The 27,090-nt window shown below is 38.7% G+C and overlaps 1 long non-coding RNA gene across 1 annotated transcript in view; it reads right to left on the reverse strand.

The window, feature by feature from the left end:
- Positions 1-21,535, reverse strand: part of LOC108527410 (uncharacterized) — a 51,687-nt gene extending 30,152 nt beyond the window's left edge. Inside the window, exon 1 of the long non-coding RNA XR_001884803.1 lies at positions 21,345-21,535. This is a non-coding gene — a long non-coding RNA (uncharacterized LOC108527410). The remainder of the gene's footprint in view (positions 1-21,344) is intronic.
- Positions 21,536-27,090: the final 5,555 nt, after the last annotated feature.

Consider the following 27,090-nt stretch of genomic DNA (forward strand, 5'->3'; position numbering starts at 1 on the left):
TAGTGAATTTGAATGAAGAGTGAATGAAGGCATTTCACAAACTTTTGGCAGAGTGTGTGATGGTGCAAATATTCTGATATTAAAGGGGTAATGGTGTGATATGATTTGACTGTGTCCCCACCCAAATCCCATCTTGAATTGTAGCTCCCACAATTCCCATGTGTTGTGGGAGGGGCCTGGTGGGAGGTAATTGAATCATGGGGGCTGGGTCTTTCCTGTGCTGTTCTCATGATTGTGAATAAGTCTCACGAGATCTGATGGTTTTATAAGGGGGAGTTGCCCTGCACAAGTTTTCTCTTTGTCTGCTGCCATCCACGTAAGACGTGACTTACTCCTCCTTGTCTTCCACCATGATTGTGAGGCCTCCCAGCTATGTGGAATTGTGAGTCCATTAAATCTTTTTCCTGTATAAATTACCTAGTCTTGGTTTACCTTTATTAGCAGCATGAGAATGGACTAATACACAGTGGTAGGAGGAAGTCACTGTGTGCATTTCATTTAGAGGTGTGTGATTTGTTTGAATTGGTGCTGTCCTATAGAAATGTCTAAGATTATTATAATATACATTATATTGCTCAAGACTATATCCTTAGCTACATATAGCCATTGATCACTTAAAATATGGCTTAGTGCACCTGAGAAACTGCACCTTTAACTTTATTTCATTTTAATTAATTTCAAATTAAATAGCCATATGAGGCTACCAGAGGACAGTGCATCTTTAAATGAATCAGTACATGCTTGGTCTGGATAAAGTATTTGGGTTCTTTTTAAAACTAAAAGCATTTTCCTGATAGGCCTATACAATGTTTAAAAAAAAAAAAACTAATTCAAACGCCAGTTTGGGGTGTTTAAAACTGAAAACTTTTAAACATCAGAGTCAAAGACTGAGGCAGGAAGAGACTCAGGTCACCTGGAGAAACATAGCCTTTGATGGTCACTCAGCCCTGTTTGCTCCTCCACCTCAGTTGTTGGTACCTCTGCCTCGGGATTTACCAAGTTCACATGATGTTTCTGCAAGTGCTAGGGCTGAGTCTTAGCAATCTGTGTGTATCCATCTTCTAATGTGCCTGGCACAGGGTAGCCATTTAAGTATGTAGTGAATGTATACATAGCAGAAGGGAAATGCTACTTTTTTCATTAGGTACCAGTAGGTCTATGGTGCATATTAGTGAAACATCACAGGCATATACACAAATCCATAATTAGGCTTACCACACATCCCAGGTTGACCTAGACAATGCTAGTTTAAACTTACTGTCACCATGTCCCCATCTGGCTCACACTGTCTTTCATTCTCAAAAGTATCACTTCGGATTATATCAAAACCCTACTCTTTATCAACTTTCCACAGCTGTATTTGTCTGGATTGCTACATTTTGAAGCAATCAATACATTACTATTATTATCCTTGAATTCTCCTTAGACTAATTTTTTTTTTTTTTTTTTTGTTTTCTTGAGATGAGTCCGTATGTCGCCCAGGCTGGAGTGCAGTGGCCGGATCTCAGCTCCTACTGCCAAGCTCCGCCTCCCGCGTTTACGCCATCTCCTGGCTCAGCCTCCCGAGTAGCTGGACTACAGGCGCCCGCCACCGCGCCCGGCTAGTTTTTTTTGTATTTTTAGTAGAGACGGGTTTCACGTTTACCAGGATGTCTCAAGGTTCTTTTCCGACCGTCGTGATCCGCCCATCTCGGCCTCCCAAAGTGCTGGGACTACAGGCTGAGCCACCGCGCCTGCCGACTAATTATTATAAATACATAAAAGCATTTCTTTGACTCATGCAGTATCGTTTATAACTTAATAAGTTAATACTTATTTACATAATACGAATATATAGTTAAACTTAATATTATAACATTGAAATATAAAATTGATATACTGAAACAAGATTAAATAACATTTTAAATTAAATTATACTCAATAAAATAATATCTAAAATATTGAAATATAAAAACCACTTGATTTCAGTAAAAGCTAAAGATCTTGATGTGTCATAATTTAAAAGGAAATATGTACAATATTAAGACTGAATGATGAAATTAAACCCTCGCTGGCATCCTGTGTGTTTCAAAGAGCACCAGAACAGAGTTGAGAAACCACATGAAACCAGCCACCGTGTGTGCATACTTGAGGCTGCCCTTCACCTGCCCCTGCCCAAGTTACCTGACAGATCAAACCAGAATTACAATTCCTGCATTAAACATTGTTCGAACTAATTTGAAATGTAATTGCATAGTCACATCAATATAATCAAAGAAGTGTGTTTTTTACAGATGAGGTATAATCATTTTCTAATTACTAATTAAGAACTCTCCATAGTTTATTAGAAAATAAACCTTAAAATTGTTTGGTGAATTACACAGTGTGAATTAGCCCAATTGCCTTCTGGGAGTCTTCAGGTGACGGAAATAGAAATAAGTCACTGTGAAACCCTGCACTCTAATTAGTATTCTGAAACCAGAATTCACACCACCATGCTTTATACCTTCTCATATTCACTACCAGTTTATCTAATCCCAGTTCCAGAGGAGAATGGTATTGATTCTAGTGGCTCTGCATGGTTGCTTTGTTGTAATTGCCAGCAAATAACCAACCTTTGTAAATACCTCTTATTCAAGAATGGCTACCCGGCACAGCAGTAGTGGCTCACACCTGTAATCCCAACAGTTTGGGAGCTGAAGCAGGAGGATTGCTTGAGGCTAGTTCTATGCCAGCCTGGGCAACATAGTGAGACCTTGTCACTATAAAAAACAAACAAAAAAAGAATGGTCCCTCTGCACAGCGAAGTTTAAAGTCTAGCTAAATAGCTCCTGAGAAGTCAGTTAAACAGTTGCTTACATTTAATTGTCACATGGGCATTGAATGAGCAGTAGGAATACTTGGGTTCTATCTCTTATACCTCTCACTGAACCTCCCTCTCCCAGTTTCCTTGTGTACAATATTGGAATAATTCCCCCAGAATAACATATCACACAAGGTTAGAACGACCAACAAATGAAATAAAATATGTGGAAATGCTCTATGAGACTCACTATGCACATATAATTAAATATGTTAAGGTTTTTGTTAAGTAGAATTGTCTTGTAATGATATATGTCCTTTCTCTAGGAATCAGGATGCACAATGGAACTGATGAATATTCATTGCCATCTTTCTATATGCAAGATATGGTTCCAGATGCAGAAGATAATGCAAACATTATTGTGTTTGTTGGCCTCAGCCTCTAAAAGCCTCATAATTTACTAAGAGGAAGCTCAGACTTAGTAAGAATATGCCTCGCCCAACATCTGTTACAAAATAAATCTCATATCTATCTTGTTGAAAGAGATTCTCTATATTTCACATATGTCCTGTGAAAAGAAATTTTAATTTCTTTCTTTTTTCAACTTTTATTTTAAGTTCAGGGGTAAAAGTTCAGGTTTGTTACATAGGTAAACTTGTGTTATGGGGGTTTTTGTACAGATTATTTCTCCACCCAGATATTAAGCCTAGTACCCATTAGTTATTTTTCTTGATCCTCTCCTTCCTCCCACCCTCCACCTTTTGAAAGACCCCAGTGTGTGCTGTTCCCCTGTATGTGTCCATGTGTTCTCATCGTTTAGCTCCCACTTATAAGTGAGAACATGTGGTGTTTGGTTTTCTATTCCTGTGTTAGTTTGCTAAGGATAATGACTTCCAGCTCCATCCATGTCCCTGCAAAGGACATCATCTCATTCTTTATATGGCTGCATAGTATTCCATGTTATATGTGTACCACATTTTTCTTATCCAATTCATCATTGCTGGGCATTTAGGTTGATTCCATATCTTTGCTATTGTGAATACTGCCACAATGAACATATACATGTGTATGTGTCTTTATAATAGAACGATTTATATTCCTTTGGGTATATGGGTATACACCCAGTAATGGGATTGCTGGATCAAATGTTATTCTGTCTTTAGGTCTTTGAGGAATCACCACAGTGTCTTCCACAATAGGTAACCTAATTTACACTCCCACCAACAGCGTATAAACATTCCTTTTTCTCCACGACCTCACTAGCATGTTATTTTTTGACATTTCGATAATAGCCATTCTGACTAGTGTTAGATGTTGTCTCACTATGGCTTTCATTTGCAAGAAATTTTGATTTCAAAAAAAATTATTTTGAAGCATATTTTTACATGTGTAAATCAATTTAAAATATCTATTCTCATATATTACAATATATTTTATGCCTATATATGTAGATTATATTCTAAAACATGTGTGCTAGCATGTATTTAGTCCATAAACATCTAGTGCAATTAGCATCTTCTTTTGAATTAGGCTATTTTATTATTCCATTTTTTTTTCTATTTACTTTACAGAAGGTGTTCTTTGACTATTTTAAGTAGTTACGCTGGAGATTTAAATGTTCATGCTTTCCTTAGTACTGTGTAATACAGAATAGTACATTTTTCCTGGTACTTTAAAACACTTTAACTTCTTTTACTCTGCTTCCATTATTTGCATCATGCCACCCATGATTTAAAATCTACAAGATATTAGGTTCATTGTTTTGTGTTGTTGATAGTCATTAATATTTATCCACAAGTTTACTCTTTTGGGCATTGTTCATCACTTCCTGAATCTCCATGTTTCCATCTGGGATCATATTCCTTCTGTGTGTATAACCTCCTTTATTACTTCTTTTAGTTACAACCTTCTGATGACAATTACTTTCAGTCCTCATTTGTCTGAAAACATTTATCATGCCTTCATTTTTAAGGAAAATTTCACTAGCGTATATGGATTATGAGCTAGTAGTTATTTTCATTCACTACTTTAAGGTTATAATTCCTGGATAAAGAAAATATGGTATATATACACCATGGAATTCTATGCAGCCATAAAAAAGAATGAAATTATGTCTTTTGTGGGAACATGGATGCAGCCAAAAGCTTTCATCTTTAGCAAACTCATGCAGGAACAGAAAATCAAATACCGCACCTTCTTGCTTATAAGTGGGAGCTAAATGGTGAGAATTTATGAACACAAAGAAGTATACAACAGACACTGGGTTCTACTTGAGGGTGGAGGGTGGGAGGAGGGAGAGGAGCAGAAAAGATAGCTGTTGGGTGTGGGCTTAATGCCTGGGTGATGAAATAATCTGCATAACAAACCCCTGTGACATGAGTTTACCTGCATAACAAGCCTTTGTTTGTATCCTCGAACCTAAAATAAATGTTTTTTTTTTAAGAAAGAAAGAAGGCAGGAAAGGAAAGGAAAGGAAAGGAAAGGAAAGGAAAGGAAAGGAAAGGAAAGGAAAAGGAAAAGGAAAAGGAAAGGAAGGGAAGGGAAGGGAAAGAGAAAAGAAAAGAAAAGAAAAACAAATGAAGTTATTATTCCATTGTCTTTGGGCTTTCATCATTTCTGTTGAGAAGCTGGCCATCACCATTCCTTGGAAGGCATTCTTCATCTAAGACTTTGTCAATATGACTCTTAAAAAAAAAAAAAAAAAAAAAAAAAAAAAAAAAAAAAAACTTTAAGTTCTGGGATACATGTGCAGAACGTGCTAGTTTGTTACATAGGTATACGTGTGCCATGATGGTTTGCTGCACCTGTCAACCCATCATCTAGGTTTTAAGCCCCACAAGCATTAGGTATTTGTCCTAATGTTCTCCCTCCCCTTGCTCCCCACCCCCTGGCAAGCCCCAGTGTGTGATGTTCCCCTCTCTGTGTCCATGTGTTCTCATTGTCAACTCCCATTCATAATAGGACTCTTTTTCTATACCACTTTTTTTGTTCTGTCTTTGGGTTTCAGCCATGTTACTATTATGTGCCAATATGTGGCTTTTCTCTCATTTTATCCTGCTTAGAATTTACTGAGCTTCTTGAAATTGTGGGTTCATGTTTTTGAAAATTCTCACCCTTCATCTTTTCAAGCAGTGCTTCTAGCCCATTTTTTCACATCTCCCCATGTGGGACTCCAATATTTATATGTTAAGCCTTTTGAACATGTACCACATTTCACTTATGCTTTGTTCTGGTTTTTTATTAGTGTTGCTGTTGTTATTATGATTAGTTTTCCTCTTTGTGGTTTACTTTGGTATTTTATTCCACCCTACCTTCTAATTTTTCAGTCCTGTATTTTGCTCTTCAATCTGCTGTTATAACTCTCCACTGAACATCTAGTTTTCAATGTTATATTTTTTGGTTTATAATATCCATTGAATATTTTAACAATTTTAATTTTTGTTGACGCAGTCTATTCTTTCATCTATTTTATTCATTGTTTTCTCTCTTTTCTTGAACATATTTTAATAGTTATTTTAAAGTACTTTATGCTAACTCCAAATCTGGATCATTTCTAAGTCTGAGCCTCTCACCCACCTTTTTCCATCATAATAGGTCATATTTGATTGCTTCTTGGTGCATACAGGTTTTTATTATACATTGAATATGGTTTATGAAAGAATCATTTACAATCCAGATATTATATTATCTTCCACTAGAGACAGATTCCCATTTCATGATAAAGTAATTAATTGATTGGCTCAAAACAATTGTAAATTAATCTGGGTTGGAGCTAGGCTGCCGTTTGCATAAGACTTTCTCTGTTTGGTTCACTTGTATTCCTGAGGCATGGGTTTCTAAAATTTTAGATCAACAGCCTGATGGGTCTGTTTCCTCAGCCCCAATAATCTCTGTGGGAAATCTATCATGCCTTCAGGGTTTCCAGCCTAGACCTCTAACACAAAATCCCTAACAGTCTCAAAATCTGCCCCAAAAAAGTATTTCTGGAAGGGCCAGCTTTGTATTTCCTCCCAGATGGATCTTTATTCCCTTTGCACATCAAGACTGGAGGACTTTTCCCTCTATGTCTCAAAATATTTGGAGCTAGATCCCCACCTCTCATTACGTATTAGGATCAGCGCAAAATTCCCATTGAAAAACTCACACACACAGCTACAAATCAGTATCTCACCTCTGATATATTCTCTCCTCTCTGGCATTTCGGTTCAACTAATCCAGGTTGCTTCCATAGCATTCTGATACCCTCAAAATTTGTAAATATTTTATTAGGCATTTTTATTTTGCAGTGATCACACTTGCCTGCTGTGAACCATCACATTATTCTTATAAGTGAAAAGTCATATTGATCTCTTTCTAATCCTGGTCCAATATATTTTGCACATGTCCTTTAAGTCAGTTTTAAAATTAAACCTTGATTTTTTCAAAACTTTGGAGTCCAATTTTATAATGAATGATATCTTTAACCTCAAATTTTCACTGATTGTTTTCAGGAAATTTTATTATTTCAGCAGGTTCTCTAGTAGAGAGAAACTGATACCGGAAGTATTTTTGGCTTTGCGCTCATTCCATATAGAATGCTTACTCGCCAGATCACCTGAAGGGTTGTAACGTTGCCCTAGACAAGATATGAATCATAGAATTATATTAAGAGTATGTGATGCCCTTTCCATCAAACTTAAAACAAAATAGAATATATCATGTATGCATCATTAAAAATTGTGTGGTGATGCCCTCCAAGCATCTAAGAAAGAAAACTAAATACAGAGAGGTAAAATAAATTGCCTAAGAGTACAGAATTACCTAATGGGAAACTCAAAAAATAAATTAATTCTGATTTCAAGGACTATCTTTTTTTTAGAGAACTGATTCACTTAACAAATGCCCCCCAAAAAAATCAACTGATGATTCAATCCTATTGTGGAAAAGTAATAACTCTGGATCCAGTTTCCTCAAATTATTCATTTCAAAACTCCAATTATAATCAACAAATTGAAAAGATAAGAGAAAAGCACATGCTTGCCAGCAAAAGAAATAATCAGCAGAGTAAACAGACAACCCAGAGAATGGGAGAAAATATTTGCAAACCATGCATCCAACAAAGGACTAATATTCAGAATCTACAAGGAACTCAAACAAATCAGCAAGAAGAGTCAAATAATCCCATCAACAAGTGGGCAAATGACATGAACAGACATTTCTCAAAAAAAGAAACACAAACGTCTAACAAATGTGAAAAATGCTCAACATCACTAATCATCACGCAAATACAAACTAAAGCCACAACAAGATACCACTTTACTCCTGCAAGAATGGCCACTACTGAAAAGTCAAAAAACAACAGATGCTGGCATGGATGTGTTGAAAAAGGAATGTTTAAACACACCTGGTGGGAATGTAAATTAACACAACCTCTATGGAAATATGTATGCGGATTTCTTATTCAGCAATCCTACTACTGGGTATCTTCTACCCAAAGGAAAAGAAGTCATTTTATCAAAAAGACACCTGCACATGTATGTTTATTGCAGCACAATTTACAACTGCAAAGATATGGAACCAACCTAAGTGCCCATTGACCAATGAGTGGATAAAGAAAATGTGGCATACATACACCATGGAATACTACTCAGCCATAAAAAGAATGGAATAATGTCTTTTGCAGCAACTTGGATGGAGCTGGAGGCCCTTATTCTAAGTGAAGTAACTCAGGAATGGAAAACCAAATACTCTATTTCTTACTTATAAGTGGAAGCTAAACTATAGGTATGCAAAGACATAAGAATGATATAATGGACTTCAGAGACTCAAAAGTGGGGGTGGGTGTGGGACAAGGGATTAAAAACTACATATTGGGTACAATGTACACTACTTGGGTGACGAGTGCACTAAAATCTCAGACTTCACCCACTACAAAATTCATTCATGTAACCAAAGCCACTTGTACCCCAAAAGCTATCAAAATGAAAAAATAAATTTTAATTTTAAAAGAGAGAGCAGTACATGCTGTAATCTCTGTAACAAGTCAGATGAGCAAAATCCTGAAACAAGAACACTATTCAAGATGCTAGAGCATTTCTACTAATTAAGAACAATAAAAAATTTGCTAATTCATAAAGAGTTATTCATAAAAAGAAGCCCCCCTCTTTGGTGTTCGGAGTATATTTAAGAGACCACAAATGAATTATTATCAGATGCTCCAGGGGCAGGTGCACAAAAGGAACTTTAAATAGCTGAAGACACACAGGTAACCAAGGGCACTACTTGAACAGCTTCATGTGCTCTTTTCAGTACAACTATTTGTTTAATCAGATACAATAAATTTCAGGTCGTGATACAAAAATTAATATTCTTTACTTTGTATTATCTAGAGGATTGCTTGTGGAAATGGCACAAAAGAAAACCAGATAGCAGGTTTTAATTCCAGCTTTGTCAGTTGCTAACTGTGTAAATGTTAGCAAGTCTGGATTTTCTTTTTAGTTTCTATTTACTTCTTTGTAAAATAGAAATAATGAACACATTCCCTATTTACTGTGTGAGACACAAATGAGAGTGAATCTATGAAATAACTTGTGAGCTACATATCACTACACATAACTGACAGGTTAATATATGAGTAATTCCTTATCTTCATAGAGTTGTAGACCTGTCCAAAACAAAGTCACTTTTATTTGTATTGCTTTTTCCTCCTTTGTACTACAAATACACAAGTAGTAATCAAATCCACTGGAATACAGAGATTTCAATAGGGTTGGTCATTCTGCCTATGTCTTTTTGCAATGGATTGAATATTTGGGCCCATCCCCTTCCGCCAAATTCCTATGTTGAAATGCCAGCCTTCAATGTAATGATATTAGAAGGTGAGGCCTGTGGGAGGTAATCAGATTATGAGGTTGGAGCCCTCTTGAACGAGATCAGCACCCGCATAAAAGAGACTCTGAAGAACTCTCTCATCCTCTTTCTGCCATGTGAGGGTACAATGAGAAGCCAAGTCTGCAGCTTGGAAGAGGACCTTCGCCAAAGCTTGACCATGCTGGCGTCCTGACCTCAGACATCCAGCCTTTAGATCTATGAGAAATAAATTTCTGTTGTTTATAAGCCAAGCAGTCTACGGTACTTCATTACAAAAATCCAAACAGACAAAGATGCTCTTTCTGGCAGAGTAAAGAGACAGTTTCCTTGACCAATACTAAGATCTGAACATTTCACTAATGTTAAAATAACTTGTTCTCATTAATACTAGATCAACTATATATAAATATGTTTGGCCGGGCGCGGTGGCTCAAGCCTGTAATCCCAGCACTTTGGGAGGCCGAGGCGGGTGGATCACAAGGATCCTGGCTAACACGGTGAAACCCCGTCTCTACTAAAAAATACAAAAAACTAGCCAGGCGAGGTGGCGGGCGCCTGTAGTCCCAGCTACGTCGGGAGGTCTGAGGCAGGTAGATGGCATGAACTGGGAGGCGGAGCTTGCTGTGAGCCTGAGTCCGGCCTGCGCTGCAGCCTGGGCGACAAAGCCAGTCTCCGTCTCAATAAATAAATAAATAAATAAATAAATAAATAAAAAATAAAAAATAAGTTTACACTGAGGTGTCAATGACTGCTTAGCCATCATCAGTTTGGAACTAAAGTACTTGTAGCTGGCCGCTTAAAAATAGGTGCTACTTCCAATACAGCTGTGAAAAATAAAGAAACAGCAAAGGGGAGACCATTGGAAGACACGCAGTGGAAACAGAGCGAGGTCTCGGGAGGGTTGATGTCATTTTATTTTAGGTTCGCTAACCAACTGGGATAATTAAGGGAAGAGTTCAAACCATGAAAACTTAGTACACTTTCTCCCTCTAGGAGTATTATTGAAGGTTTACTAAAAACTTTACCTGTTCACAGAATGCTAGCTATTCTGTCTTTAGAATCTCAGAAATACCCGGAAGTAAGCACAAATTTTCTTCAAGAAAATTATCTTGCTATTATATTAGAAGATAAAAAGTAAATTCATATGACTTTACACTGATTTGTGATTGTAAAGATAAAATATCAACCATTTCTGAGGCCAGCTTTAAGCTGTTCTCAGATACCTTCTTCCTCTTCCTCCTCTTTGTCTTCCTCTTCTTCTTCTTCTTCTTTTTTCCTCTTCTTCTTGAAGCCTTAGACATTAGAATCAACCATCTGGTTTTGCTTTGGGGGTGGTGTATAATTCCTACTGGAAGGTACTTCACTGGTGGTCAACTCTCCAACCATCTGCTCTTCCCTTGGAGCTTGTGGAAGTGCCAAGCTGAGCCAAGATCTGAAGGACAGTCACCCCAGAGCCTCCCAAATCTGCAGGAGACCTTGCATGAGTGCAAAATAAACACTTGCTCTTTTAGGCCACTGGAATTTGGGGACTGCCTAGCATTTCGTTGCTTCTCAAGGGGTCATCAGTCAAAATCTTAAAACCTAAATCTTCAATATTAACTTAAAGAAGGGGTAGTAAGGAACATTCTATTACAAGCTGGAAAGAAGGCAAGCCACATTGTGAAGGAGCAAAGTATTTGGTCAATGATCATGTCTGATAACCATTGAGATAGTTCATGTACCTAATTATATTGTAGCTCTATGGGAAGTAATTAGAAAACAGAATGGTAATGGCATGAGTTGGTCATTATTGGATGGATTTGACAAAGTACTTCAAGAGAGATCAGCTCAGAAAAGAACTTCCATCTGCAAGCAGGAATAAAAAGTAATAAAGAGAGACCAAGATTCTAGCGTTTGCAAAGTCAGAAGCAGCACCATCTCCAGCTAGTGAAAGATTAAAATGTGAAGCCTCTTTCCCCGTCATTCTCATCTCAATCAGTTTTCTCCCGCATTGACATAACGGCAATATTTGACACTCTTCACTTGGCTTCCCAATCACCACACTGTCCTGTTTCTTCTCCTTCCTCACTGACCTCTCTCTTCAGTTTCATTTATGGTTCTTCCCCATCTCCCAGACTTCTGTGAACACTGTAGGGCCACCAAGCTTTATCCAATTATGTCTTCTTTGCCTATGTATACACTCACTCCTTGGAGAACTCATGGCTTTAAATACTGGATGTATGCTGACAATTCCCAGCTTAAACCCCAAACTCTGTCTGTCTGACATCTTTAAAAAAAAAACAAAAACAAAAACAAAAAAAAACAGGGTCTCACTCTGTAGCCCAGACTGGAGTACAGTGGCAGGATCTCAGCTCACTGCAGCCTCAACCTCCCAGGCTCAAGCAATCCTCCCACTTCAGCCTCCTGAGTAGCTGGGTCTACAGTCCGCACCACCACGCTCAGCTAATCTTTTGAACAATTGGGGTTTTTTGGTCATGTTGTCCAGGCTGGTCTCAAACTCCTGGTTCTGGGCTCAAGCAATCTGTCCACCTCGACTTCCCAAAGTGCTAGGATTAAAGGTGTGAGCCACCATGCCCAGCCTTGATATCACTATTTAGATTGCAAACAGGAACCTCAAATTTTCTGTGCCCAAAATGGAATGCCTATCCCCCACTAACCAAACAAACACCCAATCCCCTACATCTGCTCTTCCAACAGGCTTCCCAATTTTATTAAGTGGAAATCTCATCCTTCTCGTTTCAATGCTTTAAACCTTGGTTCCTGCTTGTCTCCTCTCCTTCTGCCACAGCCCATGTCCAATCCATTAGCAACCCAATTAGCTCTAATTTTCAAAATATATTAAGAATCTGAGCCCTTTCCACTACGTCTTCCATTAACGCTTCAGTGTAAGCATCTCTTTCCAGGATTGCCATCACAGCCTCCTAACTTTTCTCCCCATTTCCTCCCTTGGCACCTCCTGGAATCTATTCTCAACATATCAGCCAGTGTTTCATTCAAAACACAGGTCTGACCCTATCACTTCCCAGGCTCGACACTGTATGATGATTCATTCCTAATTGACACAGAGGAAAAATCCCACATCCTTTTTTTTATTCCTCTATATCCTTTTGGTCTCCAATTTCACCATTTATTCCTCAACCTTCCCTTACTCTACTCCAGCCAGAGTGGCCTCCTTGCTTTTTCTCAAACATGCCAGGCAGGCTCCCACCTCAGGGCCTTTGCAATTGATTTTCTCTTTACCTAGAACATTCTTTCCTCTTTCTGTTCCCTTCTCCACATTTTTGCTCAAATGCCACCTTCTTTTGTCTCTTTTCTTTGCTCTGGTGTCCCCAGCAACCAGAAGAGTGTCTGGCACATAGCAGGCTTCCATTACATGTTTTCAAATCTACACACACAAAGAAAACACACTTAGTATCAACCATCCTTCTCAACACATTCAAAAGATATTAGCCTAGAAATGTTAGCGCAGAGACTGAGTGCAGGTTCCTCGTGGCCAGATGACAACCCAAAGCAAGGGGAGGTGCCTAAAATTGCCTAACCTGTGTGGGTTAAAGCAGTGAGTCTGCATTGGAATCCACGGCTGCAGGGCTCTTTCCACTCCAAAGCACTTCACATACACACACACAAACATATGTACAGGTATACACGTGTGTATACGTAACTAGTTTGTAAATGTCTTCAGAACCAACCTGCCCTGGGTGACCCTGGGACAACAGACAGGAGCCCCTCAGGTCCTTGTTTTCTGTATAAACTCAATATAGAGGCTGGAATCAATAATACTCAAAAATACCTAATTTTCCTTCCAAGACTGAAGAATAAGATATCCATTTTATATTCCAGCAGTGCTTTCAGAGTTCAATAAAGAGATAGACATTTGCACCCTTAAGCAAATATCAGTCTCTGGATCAGCTTAAACATGTCAGAAGGCCTGCATTTGGCTCAGCAAATCAGCTACTAATGACCCTGTTCTTCCTACACTGCTTTTTCCTGAAACAGGAAAATTATTCTTCCTAATATTTCAAGATTCTCCACACTCATGTTTTAAGATGTTATTGCAAATTGACCTGCACTAGTTTTGAGATTAGATTTTCATTTCAGAATTCATATTGCCGTTTAAGGAAAACTAAATCCTCTTATAAATCGTGTGTCAACAACCTGAATACCATCATGGCTGAATGTAACCAACTTAAAAAGATAAGTGTGTTCCTAGAGCAGAGTAAACCGGCTAACACCATCTCTTAGATGATATGCTGTGATAGACAGGTACTCAGCATTACTTGGAAGATCTCAATCTTCAATCTTATCTTTTCTCCTAATGGATTCCCCCACAATAAAATAGGATACAGAATTCAGGACTAAAGGAGACATTTTAGTCACTACTTCTCTTGCTGTTTGTAATGCTTTATTTTTTTTCTGTGTTCGCAGCTCAGTATATGTTTTCGTTTAATGTACTCGGATATCAGCAAATCCAAACTCAAGTGCATTTCCCATTAGGTAGGATGCTATCTAGAGACACCCAGACTTCCTTTAGAGTTAGTCATCCAAGCAGATCCAGTTAAAGTCCATCCAGTTGTGCCGACCATCCTGCATACAAATCCCCCTTCATACACCGGCTGCACTGTTTGCCATGAACACTGCAGTGCCAGAATCAGTGACCTAGAAATGCACATCCATTGCAAGTAAGCTGTAATAAGCAATCCTCACTTGCACCCTGTAGTTGTTATGGTAGTATGTGCCCAATATACTCCGTGCCTAAGAAGAAAATGCCACGTGAATATCCATTTGTCCCAATTCTGGGCTCAATTAGAGTAATTATAAATCAGAGCCCCTGGTGTGAATAGAATATATGATGCTCAAAATGATGCTCATTTGGAGGTACCATTATATTCATCTTATAACCATCCAGTCCACATAAACATCTTTCCTTTCCTTAGTCCGGGGAAACAACCCATCAAACTCTCTTTCTCAGTTGAACTAGCGGAAACATTTTACTCTAATTCTCTGCCTTGGTGTTTTCACCTTTAAAAGCTCAAACATTTTCCTTTTATGTGCATTCCTGCACTGCTGACATTCACCTCCTTGTGTTATCTCTTTGTTGCAGCAGGGTCGTGGCATCTAACCTTTTAAACAATCTATATAAAGCTGCAGCAAGTTTGGAGAAATGAACCGATGTCACTGGTAAACAGGACTTGAGAGGTTCATTTTCTGTTAGCTAGTGAAGTCCATTGAATGCTATATTTCCTTTGCACTGTTCTCAATCATTTATTTTACATATCAAATCTGAACTGAAATTTGTTGCATTTCTGTGGCAGCTGGAAGGAGTTTTACATACAAATTCCTGCTGTATTTATTGCCTGGCCTTATGTATCTAGTGACTGACTCCAGGAGAATCAGTTCAGGAAATTTTACTAGATGCGGTCTTGAAAGGAGCCATTACCCACAGCCTTTCACCCCGTGTTTGCTTTTTTGTTGTATAACCAAAGGAATCCCCAAAGAAAAACTCTTTTAGTAACAAGTGGGCTTTGAGGAATCACCAGGCTGTTTTCCACGATGTTTGAACTAATTTACACTCCCAAAAAAGGGATAAAGAAAATGTGGCACATATACACCATGAAATACCATAAAAAAAAGAACAAGATCATGTCCTTCACAGGAACATGGAAGGAGCTGGAGGCCATTATCCTTAGCAAACTCATGCAGAAACAGAAAATCAAATACCACATGTCCTTACTTGTACGTGGGAACTAAATGATGAGAACATGTGGACATATAGAGGGAGACAACATACACTGGAGCCTACCAGAGAGTGGAGGGTGGAAGGAGGGAGAGGATCAAGAAAAATAACTAATGGGTACTAGGCTTAATATGTGAGTGACAAAATCTGTACAACAAACCCCCATGACACAAGTTTACCTATATGACAAACCTGCATATGTCCCCTGAACTTAAAATAAAAGTTAAAAAAAAAAAGAAAAAAACAAGAGGGCTTTTGTTCATTAACCCAGTGGTGCATAGCAGTGGGGTAAAGGCAATAAACCCTTGCCCTTTTAAATTACATTTTAATCTTATACACATGTGAATATTGGCCCAAATTAATTCTACTTTCTTCAAAGATATTTGGCCATTTTTTTAAACCCCTGTAATATATTTTTTAGCACAGGGTACTGAGAAAGGAGCAAATATGGAAGGAAATGCATGAATAAATGAGTGAACAAATTGTGTCTGTGTTGACTTCTGGGATGTTTTCGTTTCTCATTTTCTTCAAGGAATACTCAATTTCTTTACTCACTGGTTTTGTGGGAGGGGGTAAGTGAGATTGTGTGCACACACACATACAGGTACATGATTTTATATTTTTACTTCCCACTATAATTTAGTTCTAATCCACAGGACTCCCTCATTTTACTTTGAGTGACAGCTTAACAGCCTCATCATCCTCATCCTCACCTTCAGTTCCCACCAGCCCCTTCTAAAGCCTCTGCCCAGCTTCTCTGCAGGTTTCAAAAGCAGAAGCAGCCAAACAATGGACAACTTGAGATTCACATAAAGTGTGACATGAGCTCAGTAGAAGGGATGAGAGCATTGCAGAGAGAGAAAGATGGCTATAAAAATAGTTCCCAGGAAACTTTCATTATATGCAGTCATCACTATGCTAATATTTTTCCATTGTATAGCCTTTTGTCCCCAAATTATTTTGTAGAGATCAATTAATTAAAACTCACAGTGTTTTAGTCATATCACTTGATTTAGTTTGTGCTGACTCTCCTGAAAATTGTCATAGGAACAAAATAATAGAGTTGCAATAGCCATATTTCTGAACTAATTTGAGCCAAGTCTCAATTTCCCATTTCCTGAATTTTATTCCTATTAATAAAAGACACTGCATTACAAAAGTCGAGTGGGAAGAGGAAACACACTTCTATTTTGCATCTGTCGAAACAGGATTCAGAGTTCTTTAACACAATAAGAAAAGACAAAGGGCTCAGTCAACCAGGTATGAAAACTGAAAACATTCTTATCCCCAAGCCAATCTGGATATCTCTTTTCCTTAAAAGCAAAGAAAGGGATATAAAATAAATTTTAATTTTACGGCACAGATAGTTGTTCCATACGAACAATTATACATAAACTTCCAAATGCCATGTCTCCCCACCATGAAAACTCCATTTAAAGTTGCTGTCTTTTAAATTTTTTTAAGAAATAGAAACATGAACTCAACAAATAAATAGCCAAATTAGGATGAATTGGATGTGTTTGAAATGTTGAGAATCTATTTACATTTTAATAAGATATTTCCTCCAGGCAGGTCTTGGATAAATCTCCATAGAGATGAGGCTAGGACACAGAATTAAGAAGAAAGAGGCGCCCTTGACAATTTGGAGGGAAAAAAAGATAAGCAGAGTGGTGTTTAATAGAAACAGATGTGGATGTAATCCCTTTAGGAAGAAAAAAGCTGCACAAATATAACATAGAGGGGAAATGGCTTTAGACAAGTATAATGGAGAAGCCTGGGGAGCTTTGGAACTCAAGCTAAGATGACTCCAAGTCTTCTAATTCAAAGCCCAACAACTGATGTGTTAGGTGGATAACTTGAAGAAAGAAATGGTGTAAAAGCACAATATGTTATTTATAAAAAAGATTAATGGGAGTTTCTGAAAGCGGCAATAAAGGGTTGAAAAAGGAGGGTTTTTCAGCCTCAAAATGTATAAAGAATCCATAGTCGTGGGCCTATATGCCAGTCTATGCATCTCTGATCTGTAACAGTTGACAATTGTTTTCCATTCTGGCAGGAAGCATTGGAGGTAACATTAAGGAAAACTTACTAACTAAAGTTTGAGCACTAAAGTATGTTAATGGAAGACACAGGATTTATCTTCATTTTTTAAAATGACCACCTATAGTTCTACAATGTTTTGCGTAGCTTAGAAGATTATGAAATAGACCTACAGTTACCATTCTACCATAGTCACCAGCTGATAAAGGGTTAATGGTTAAGTGACAAGGAGAAATTTGGGGAACACTGGGTAGAAGAAAATGTTTCCCAGCACACATCAAGTCAAAACAGCACTCCTTCACTCTTTAGGGTATCCTACCTTTGAGAAAATATTTCCTTTCCTTGTATTTTATATTTTCCTTAATGTTAAGGAAACAAGACTTTCATCTTCCTCTTCGAAGGAAAGTCCTTCATCTTCCTCTTCGAAGGAAAAGAGATGGGCAGAGAAGCTGTCAAGAAAACCCTTTACACAAAGTACTATTCAGCCATAAAAAAGAATAAGATTCTGTCATTTGCAACAATATGGATGGAACTGGAACTCATCATGCTAAGTGAAATAAGTCAGGCACAGAAAGACAAACATCACGTGTTCTCCCTTATTTGTGGGATCTAAAAATCAACACAATTGAACTCATGAACATAGAGAGTAGAAAGATGGTTACCAGAGGCTGGGAAGGGTAGTTGGGGGATAAGGGGTGGTAGGGATGATTAATTAGTACAAAAAAAAAGTTAGAAAGAATGAGTAATACCCAGTATTTGATAGTGCAACAGAGGGACTATACTCAATAATAATTTAGTTGCACATTTTAAAATAACTAAAAGACCATAACTGGATTGTTTATAATCCAAATTGCAAATGCTTGAGGGGATGGATACCCCATTTTTGATTATGTGATTATTATACATCACATGCCTGGATCAAGACATCTTATGTGCCACACAAATATATACATGTTCTACGTACTCACAAAAAATAAAATTAAAAAAAGAAAACCCTTTACCTGCAAAACCTAAAATAAAGAGTAAAAAGTAATGATTCTGACTCTTCCATATCTCAATAACTTAACCCTACATCCCAGACTAGAACTCAGGCAGGACTCTAAGCCCATCTCTCAAAGTTGAACCCCATCACGGAAAGTTATTATGAAAAATTGTGCAGAGTGAATCAACTAATCCAAGGCTGTGATCGTTTTAAATAACTCTCTATAAAGGCTCAGAAAATTTCTCTACCCATGAATTTCTTCTACATAGCTGTGATTATAACGTGATACAAAAGCAACATCCTTCAGTTACCACAGCTGCCAGGAGAGAGTGGCAGAGCTGCAGAGTGTGGGGTAAACCCTGCATCTGAATCCATCAGCAAGCCATGCTTTCTGCCCCTCAACACAGGCACAGCAAGAAAAGAGTCTTTAAAGGAGAAAGACAACTGCAGGGCCTGGTAATCCGAAATGTCTCCTTAGCTAACAAGCATTTTGTGAAGCATAGGAAAGAGGAGCAAAGACTTACAGCACAAATTTATTTTTTTAATCCAAGTCAATTTCAAGGATACACAGATGCAGAGTAAATTATCTTCACAGGATAAGTATTACCATTATTATTGTTGTAAAAGGGTTCAGAAACTCCAAAGAAATTTTTAAGGTTGTTATAAAATTTCAAGTTAAAAGGTCATCCATCCTTTCAAAAACATAAAGTGGATGTTATCCGTTATAAAGTAAGATATGGACATCCAGGGTGGAACGAACTAGTCAAAGAGCACTATTTCCAGAACCTGTATTAACAGAGATTATCTCTCTCATTTAGATTTTTTCTGAAATATTCTAAGTTGCTTTGAAGCAGCCTTCCTATTTCCATGGTAGTTTGTTTAATTAATAGTATTGTATGTCTGCTGTGCCTAGCACTTGGCTACTTACCGTAAATCCTTGTAAGGAAAGTAAATGGCATTTAAGATAACAACCTATCTGCGGTGGCTCATGCCTGTAATCCCAGCACTTTGGGAGGCCGAGGTCGGTGGATCACAAGGTCAGGAGTTCAAGACCAGCCTGACCAACACGACGCAACCCCATCTCTACTAAAAATATAAAAATTAGCCAGGCGTGGTGGCAAGCACCTGTAATCCTAGCTACTCAGGAGGCTAAGGCAGGGGAATCGCTTGAACCCGGGAGGCAGAGGTTGCAGTGAGCTGAGATCATGCCATTCCATTCCAACCTGGGCAACAAGAGCAAAACTGTATCTCAATTAAAAAAAAAAAAAGATAAGAGCCTATCAGCAAGAGCCTAGCTGAGGACGCACACACACACACACACACGCACACACACCATGTGTGCATCTGTGTAACAGCCCAAGTGTGATGTCACACGGGAGTCGAGTGGGAATGGGAAAGGTTCCTTCCATAAGGCACCTTGTAAAACAGAAGGCAGGGTGTGTAGTGAGCCTGAGAAAGATCAAAAAAGATTTCTGCTGCATCCATGTTGCTACAAAGGACACGAAATCATCCATTTTTATGACTGCATAGTATTCCATGGTGTATATGTGCCACACTCAGCAAACTATCGCAAGAACAGAAAACCAAATACCGCATGTTCTCACTCATAGGTGGGAACTGAACAATGAGATCACTTGGACACAGGGTGGGGAACATCACACACCGGGGCCTATTGTGGGGAGGGGACAGGGGGAGGGATAGCATTAGGAGATATACCTAATGTAAATGACGAGTTAATGGGTGCAGCACACCAACATGGCACATGTATACATATGTAACAAACCTGCACGTTGTGCACATGTACCCTAGAACTTAAAGTATAAAAAAAAAGAAATAAATAAAAATAAAAATAAAAAAAAGATTTCTGTCACATCCATGGCAGGAAGCAGGAGCTGCTGCACTGAGAGGAGGTAACAAGGTTGGTTTTAGACATCCTCAGTTAGTGGCTGGGCAACCAGCTACTACCCAGAGCCCTGAAGCTGCCATTCTCTGATCATCAGAAATCTTCGAGCTGGAGAACTGAGAGTTTCCTGCAAGGAGGAGTGCTTGAAACCACGAGAGTGTCAGCCCAAATGGCTTATTATCTCACAAAATGAGACACCACAACATCATTGCCACCCCATAAAGAGACTTTCCTTCATGTTTATACAGTCTAGGGAGCTTTAAAAGTTTAACACTTGACTGCATATATGCAATATATGCACCTTAGATTCGCTTATTCAGGAAACTGTAGCTTCCCTCAGTGCCTTTTTTTCCACTCCTCCTTCTTCACTTTCTACTAACAACCTTATTATGAATCCCACCCTCAGAAAAAGAGCTACGCCTAGCCAACTTGCCTGACTCATGTTCCCCACATAGTTTGCGGGGAAGTGACCAGACGATTGATTTTTTAGATTCAGGGGATATGTGTGCATGTTTGTTACATGAGTATATTGTGTAACAGTAGGGACTGACTTTTAGAGTATCCATCACCCAAATATTGAACATTGTACTCAACAGGTAATTTGTCAACCCTCAAACCCTCCCAGCTTCCTCCTTGTGGAGTCCCCAGTGTCTACTATGTCCAACTTGATGTCCACGTGAACTCATTGTTTAGCTCCCACTTATAAGTGAAAGCATGTGATATTTGATTTTCTGCTTCTGAGTTAGTTCACTTAGGATAATGGCCTCCAGCTCTATCCATGCTGCTGCAAAAGACATAATTTCATTCTTCCTTATGGTTCCATAGTGTAGGATATTTATTAAATACATATTGTGGTCTGTAGAAATCATTAAGGAAAATATCACGTATAGAAATATAATCAAATATTTTAATTGAGTAGTTACAGTTACTGGCTTCTTGTAAAGAATAATTTTTCTCTTTCCAGAGAAATACTTAAGCCAGGATTCCTAATTCATATTAATCCTTCCTCAAAAATTAGTTGCTGTTGTCTACAGCCACACCACCCTGAACGTACCTGATTTCAGAAGCTAAGCAGGGGTCAAGGCTGCTTAGTCCTGGGATGGGAGACCACCTTGGAATACCAGATGCCCTAGGCTTTTAAAATATATATACATTTGCTCTTAACAAGTGGTGCTGTTCAAGTGAGAAAGGACCTCTGATATCACAGTGGGGTCTTTGTGGCCTGGCACTTTTGTGTCCTTGACATCTCCCTTCCCCCAGTCAGTGGAGAGTCTGTGAGCACCATGTTGCTAAGCAACCGGGAAGCGCTCTTGGACAACGTGGACCTATCCTGTCCAACCAAGGCAGGGGAAATCTCACAGACAGCAGCAGGACACAGCGTGCACACCAAGCTCAGGAGGAGTTGGGCAGACTCCGTTTACACAGGCAAGATGTTTTTAAAAGAGATACAGAACCAAATGAATAAGGAAAATATCAAAGTGCATATAAGTACCTCCCACCACATAGCGCATACAGACGGCATAGCAACAACTGAATTATCCTCAGAAAATGTCATGCTGGGGGGAGTATCATCTTGTAAGAACTCAGATATCCAATTTGTTTCTGAAGCCTCCTAGGCTCTGCCATTTTTTTCAGCAAACACTCTCAGTAGGCCCTAAGCACAGAGGCAGACAGAACTGGCAAAGCGTCTCCTCCCAGACTGGGTCTTCCCGGTCACCTCTGCCACACCGCTTGTGCTCTCTGAATTTGGTGTACATTTACTCTTGGTGGTGGTGGTGTTGTATTTTATTTTGCTTCCGTGAGTGCTTAATTTATGCTTTATTCAATTAAGCAAGTTTATGTTACAACACTGCACTGGTGCAAGTAAAACCGATTACATTCCTTTCTGCTTCCATCACTGGCAGTAGCCATCACTATCATTTTGTGCATTAATTTTGCTCCTTTCTCAGCACTTTTCCTTCCTCCATGTGGGAGCCAGTTTTCCATCTGCTATCATTTATATTACATTAGAAGAACATCCTTTCACCTTTCTTGTAGTATAAGTCTGCTGCACAGTTTTTATTTGTCTGAAAAAGTTCATGTTGTGTGTCTGAAAGTCTTCATTTTGCCTTTACTTTTGAATGATATTTACGGTTGGATTTCAGATTCTAAGTTTACAAGACTGTTTTTCTTCCTCTTCTTTGAGCAGTTAGAAGATGTAATTCCATTGTCCTCAGGCTTACATAGTTATTGACGAGACATCTGAAACTATTCTTATCTTTATTGCCCAATATGTAAAGGGTCTTTTATCTCTGATTGCTTTTTAAGACAATTTTTTTCTTATCACTGGTTTTCAGAAATCTGTTTTTTAAATTCCTTTTTGATGAATCTGATTATGTTTATTTCCTACCATATTTCTATGTCTTTAAAATGGTTCTAATTCTATAATATTATACACATATTTTGTATTCCACTTTTTTCTTTTCTTTTTTAAATTTATACATAATTGTACGTATTTTTGGACTACACGTGATAGTTTTACACATATGTCCAAGTGTAATGATCAAATGAGGGTCATTAGGATACCCACCACCTCAAATGTTTATCTTTTTTTTGTATTGAAAATGTTTCAAATCTTCTCTTGCAGCTATTTTGAAATATTTAATAAATTACTGTTCATTATAGTCACCCTACTGTGCTATCAAACACTAAAACGTATTCCTCCTATTTAACTGTATGTTTGTACATGTTAATCCAACCTCCCTTCCTCTTCCCTTTCCGTACCCTTCCCAAGCTCTGCTAACTATCATTCTACTCTCTACCTCCGTGTGATCAATATTTTTGCTTCCACATATAAGTGAGAACATGTGATATTTGTCATTCTATGTCTAGTCTATATCCTTTAACTTAATGACCTTCAGCTCCATCCATGTTGTTGCAAATGACAGGACTGCTTTCTTTTTATGGCTGAATAATATTTTGTGATATATATATATCATGATATATGTGTATATAAATGGTATATGTATATGTACCATTTTTTCTTTATTCATTAATCTGCAATGGACACTTATATTGATTTCATATCTTGTTTGTTTATAATGTGACTCTGTCTGTTTCCTTTTTCACAATTATCCTGCTTGGGTTCATTAAAACTTTTAGATCTCTGGTTTTACAGTGTTCATTAATTTTGGAAAGTTTTCAGCCCTTATTTATTCAGAAATTATTTCTGAGCCTCTGTTTCTGAGGACACCAATTAAACGTATGTTCAATCGTTTGATGTTGTCTTACAAATCACTGGGATTTTGTTCTTTTAATGTGTTTACTTCTTTCTGTGCTTCATTTTATGTAATTTCTTTTAGGACATCATCAAGTTGACTGATATTTCATTTTTCAATGGCTGCTCTAAGTCTGACTCAATAGAATTTTCATTTTATATATTGTACTTTTATGCTCATTTTTTCATGGTTCATTTTCATATCTTCCATTTCTGTCCTAATTACGTTTAAAGATTTTAAACATAATGATTTTAAATGACTTTTCTAAAGTCCTTGAGCTAATTCCATCACCTTTGCCATTTCTAAGTAGGTTTACATTCCCTGATATTCTCTTGGTTAATAGCAATTTTATATTTATATAATCTATGTATACACACTTTTATCTATACAGATCTACAATATGTACATATGTAAAATATATAACTATATTTTATTATATTTGTGATACATAACTATATTTTATTATAAATAACATGTTGCATATAATATATAGTACATTATGTTGTATATAATAAAATATATATTTACTTTTTTGCATGTTTTTTTTTTTGGTCTTTCTTAAAAGAGTGTCGGCAGACAGTTAAGTAACTTTCCTTTTTTTTTGAGACAGGGTCTCACTATGTCAGGCTGGAGTTCAGTGATGCAATCATAGCTGACTTCCGCCTCTGAACTCCTGGGCTCAAATAATCCTCTCACCTCAGTCTCCCAAGTAGCTGGGACTACAGGCACATGCCACCAACAGTTATTTTTGTTGTCGTTGGTTTTATTTTATTTTTAAAAGATTTAAGAGACAGAGTCTCATTATGTTGCCCAGGCTGACCTCAATGGATCCTCCCCCATTAGCTTCCCAGTTAGCTGGGACAAGTGCACACCACTGCAGCCAGCACATATCACTTTACTTTCAAGCTTTTTTAAGCTTTACTAGGGATGGATTAGAATAGCCTTTATTCTAGGACTAGTTTCACCTTACTGCTGAGGCCTGGCCTCTCAGTTGTCCTAGGGAGTAATGCATGGAACTTGTCTCTCTGACTGTATAAGTATTCGAAGTCGGTGAGCTTGCCTCTCCCAGTTGTTCTTTATGCCACTCATGGAGTTTCATCTAATATATGCGAAGTTCAGTATTTAGCAACAGACTCAAAATTCTAATTTTTCTGTTCTAATTTCTGGAGCTATTTTCTGCATGATTCCCACTTTTCCAGTATACCAGTTCTACCCACGTCATCCTCCCCTAACTCTAGTCTCTGTCTTCCCAACTCAGTGAGAATGTTATATCTGCTTGAGTTGTCCTTTCCTGTGTCACTGTCCACAAATGATCTCCAGGTGATTAGAGCCATAGTAGTTCTAGAGCTCACATCATTTATTTTCCTTTTCTCCAGATTGCGGTCCTTCACTTCGGTAGCAGTTTCACTTGTTTTTCTAGTTTCCTAATTTTTACAGCAAGAGAACAAGTTTTGAAGTACCAGTTACTTCAAGTAGAAAGCCTACAGTCTCATTGGGTAAGGAATTAAGGACAATTTGAACAGGTGCTTCTGATCCTGGGTCTCTCCTGGGTTTGCAGTTGACACGTTTGCCTGGACTACAGTAATAAGAAGTTTTAAATGGAGCTGGAGAATCAGTTCCAAGGTAGCTCACTCACTAATGTGGATGGCAAGCTATGGTGCTGGTGGTGGTTCCTCATCTCATGGATGACTCTGTCAGACCTCCCTGAGCAAGTGATCCAAGAACTGCCTGTGGTTCGGAGGGATTTTTGTTGTTGTTGTTTTGTTGTTTGTTTGTTTGTTTGTTTTTTGAGACGGAGTCTTGTTCTGTTGCCCAGGCTGGAGTACAGTGGTAGGATCTTGGCTCACTGTAACCTCCACCTCCCGGGTTCAAACGATTCTCCTGCCTCAGCCTCCCCAGTAGCTGGGACTACAGGTGCGTGCCACCACAGCTGGATAATTTTTGTATTTTTGGTAGAGATGGGGTTTCACCATTTTGACCAGGATGGTCTCGATCTCTTGACCTTGTGATCCGCTCGCCTAGGCCCCCCAAAGTCCTGGGATTACAGGTGTGAGCCACCACGCCCAGCCTGGAGGGATGTTTTCTTAATATTTGTGGGTACCTATTAGGTGTAGATGATGCAGGAGTTTTTCTCAACTCCTTTGTCAGGCTTGCAACAGGGGTGCCCCATTTATTCAACCCACCACACTCAACTTCTTGCAGTAAGTAAGCAAGTGCAGGATCTGACTGGCTGCTTTGGGTACCAGCAGGATCTGTGCGGGCCCTGCGGTAGCACCCAGGTCAGGAGGTCTGCAACCCCTGATGCCCCAGAGGGCATGTTGCAATACTCTCTTAGCTCCACCATCCTGTGGACAATAGTATGTTATCAGCTCAGTGGGCCCCTTGCCTCATCACATGGGGTGGCTGCCCTCCACCAGCAAGGGCAAAGGGCTAGTGTGGCAGCCTTTTTTGGGTACCTGCATGCAGTGGGTCCTAAGTTCTTGTCCAGAGTCCGAGAAGAAATTAGGTCACACATACACTTCAAGGATGGTGGAGGCAGAGTATTTTATTGAGCAATAGAAATGACTCTCAGTGGAGAGGGGAGCTGGAGAGAGGACAGGATGGGCAGATAATCTGAAGTCTAGCCATCTCTGGGGCTTTTCTCCAAAGTTAAGCCGTCTCTCCTGAAGTCTAGCTGGCCCTCTAAAGTCAAGTCACCTCTCTCTAGTCAAACCACTTCTCTCCTCTACCAACTGAGTCTGGGGTCTTTACAGGCAAGGATGGGGGGCAGGGTGGGCTATAGGTAGTTTCGGAAGAAGCGACATTGAATTGGTAAAAAGACATTATTCAGAAAGAACCAATCAGGAGAGAGTGGGCAAACAGGGATAGAAGTTCTCACTTTGGGCCATGGGTTTAAGGCTTTTCAGCTTGAAGGTGGGATTTTATCGGTGACCCATCCTGTCCGCCTAGAATTTCTCTGCCTCCCGCCTCTATCACATATATTTATGGGGTATGTGAGATGTGCCTGTGCTTTCTGTGTCCACCAAAATACATAAAACACAGGACGAGAACACCTTAGATTCTTAGTCAATAACCAACCACTGACACTCTCTTTAAACCATTCTGGATTGCACACAGAAGAAATCACGTCCTCCAAATTCCTCAATTAATTTCTTATTATGAAAAAAACTGACCAAAGTTCAGTTTAATAAAAATGAGTGCAACCTCCAAGGAAATTTGAGCAGCATTTTGACAGTCACCGTCCTCCCTTGCTTTTACAAGAGGTTGTCACATTATTTCAGAGATTGCAACGGAAAATGCTCCCCCAAGGGTCTCAAGAAGGCCTAAGGGGATTTTGTGGACACACATCATTAGCACCACAGATAACTACAGCCCTGATACAAAACTCCATTTGCACATCTCAATGACCTGAGCCATCCTTGCTGCTCATTTGCCCAAGGCTGAATCCAGCAACTTCTTTGACTTCCTTCTAAGAGATCTGCTGTTCTATCCCACCACCTCAAAAAAATAATTTTCTTTAAAAAAAAAAAAAAAAAAAAAAAA

This window comes from Rhinopithecus bieti, unplaced genomic scaffold (assembly GCF_001698545.2).
Source record: "Rhinopithecus bieti isolate Rb0 unplaced genomic scaffold, ASM169854v2 scaffold_2574, whole genome shotgun sequence".
Lineage (NCBI taxonomy): Eukaryota > Metazoa > Chordata > Mammalia > Primates > Cercopithecidae > Rhinopithecus > Rhinopithecus bieti.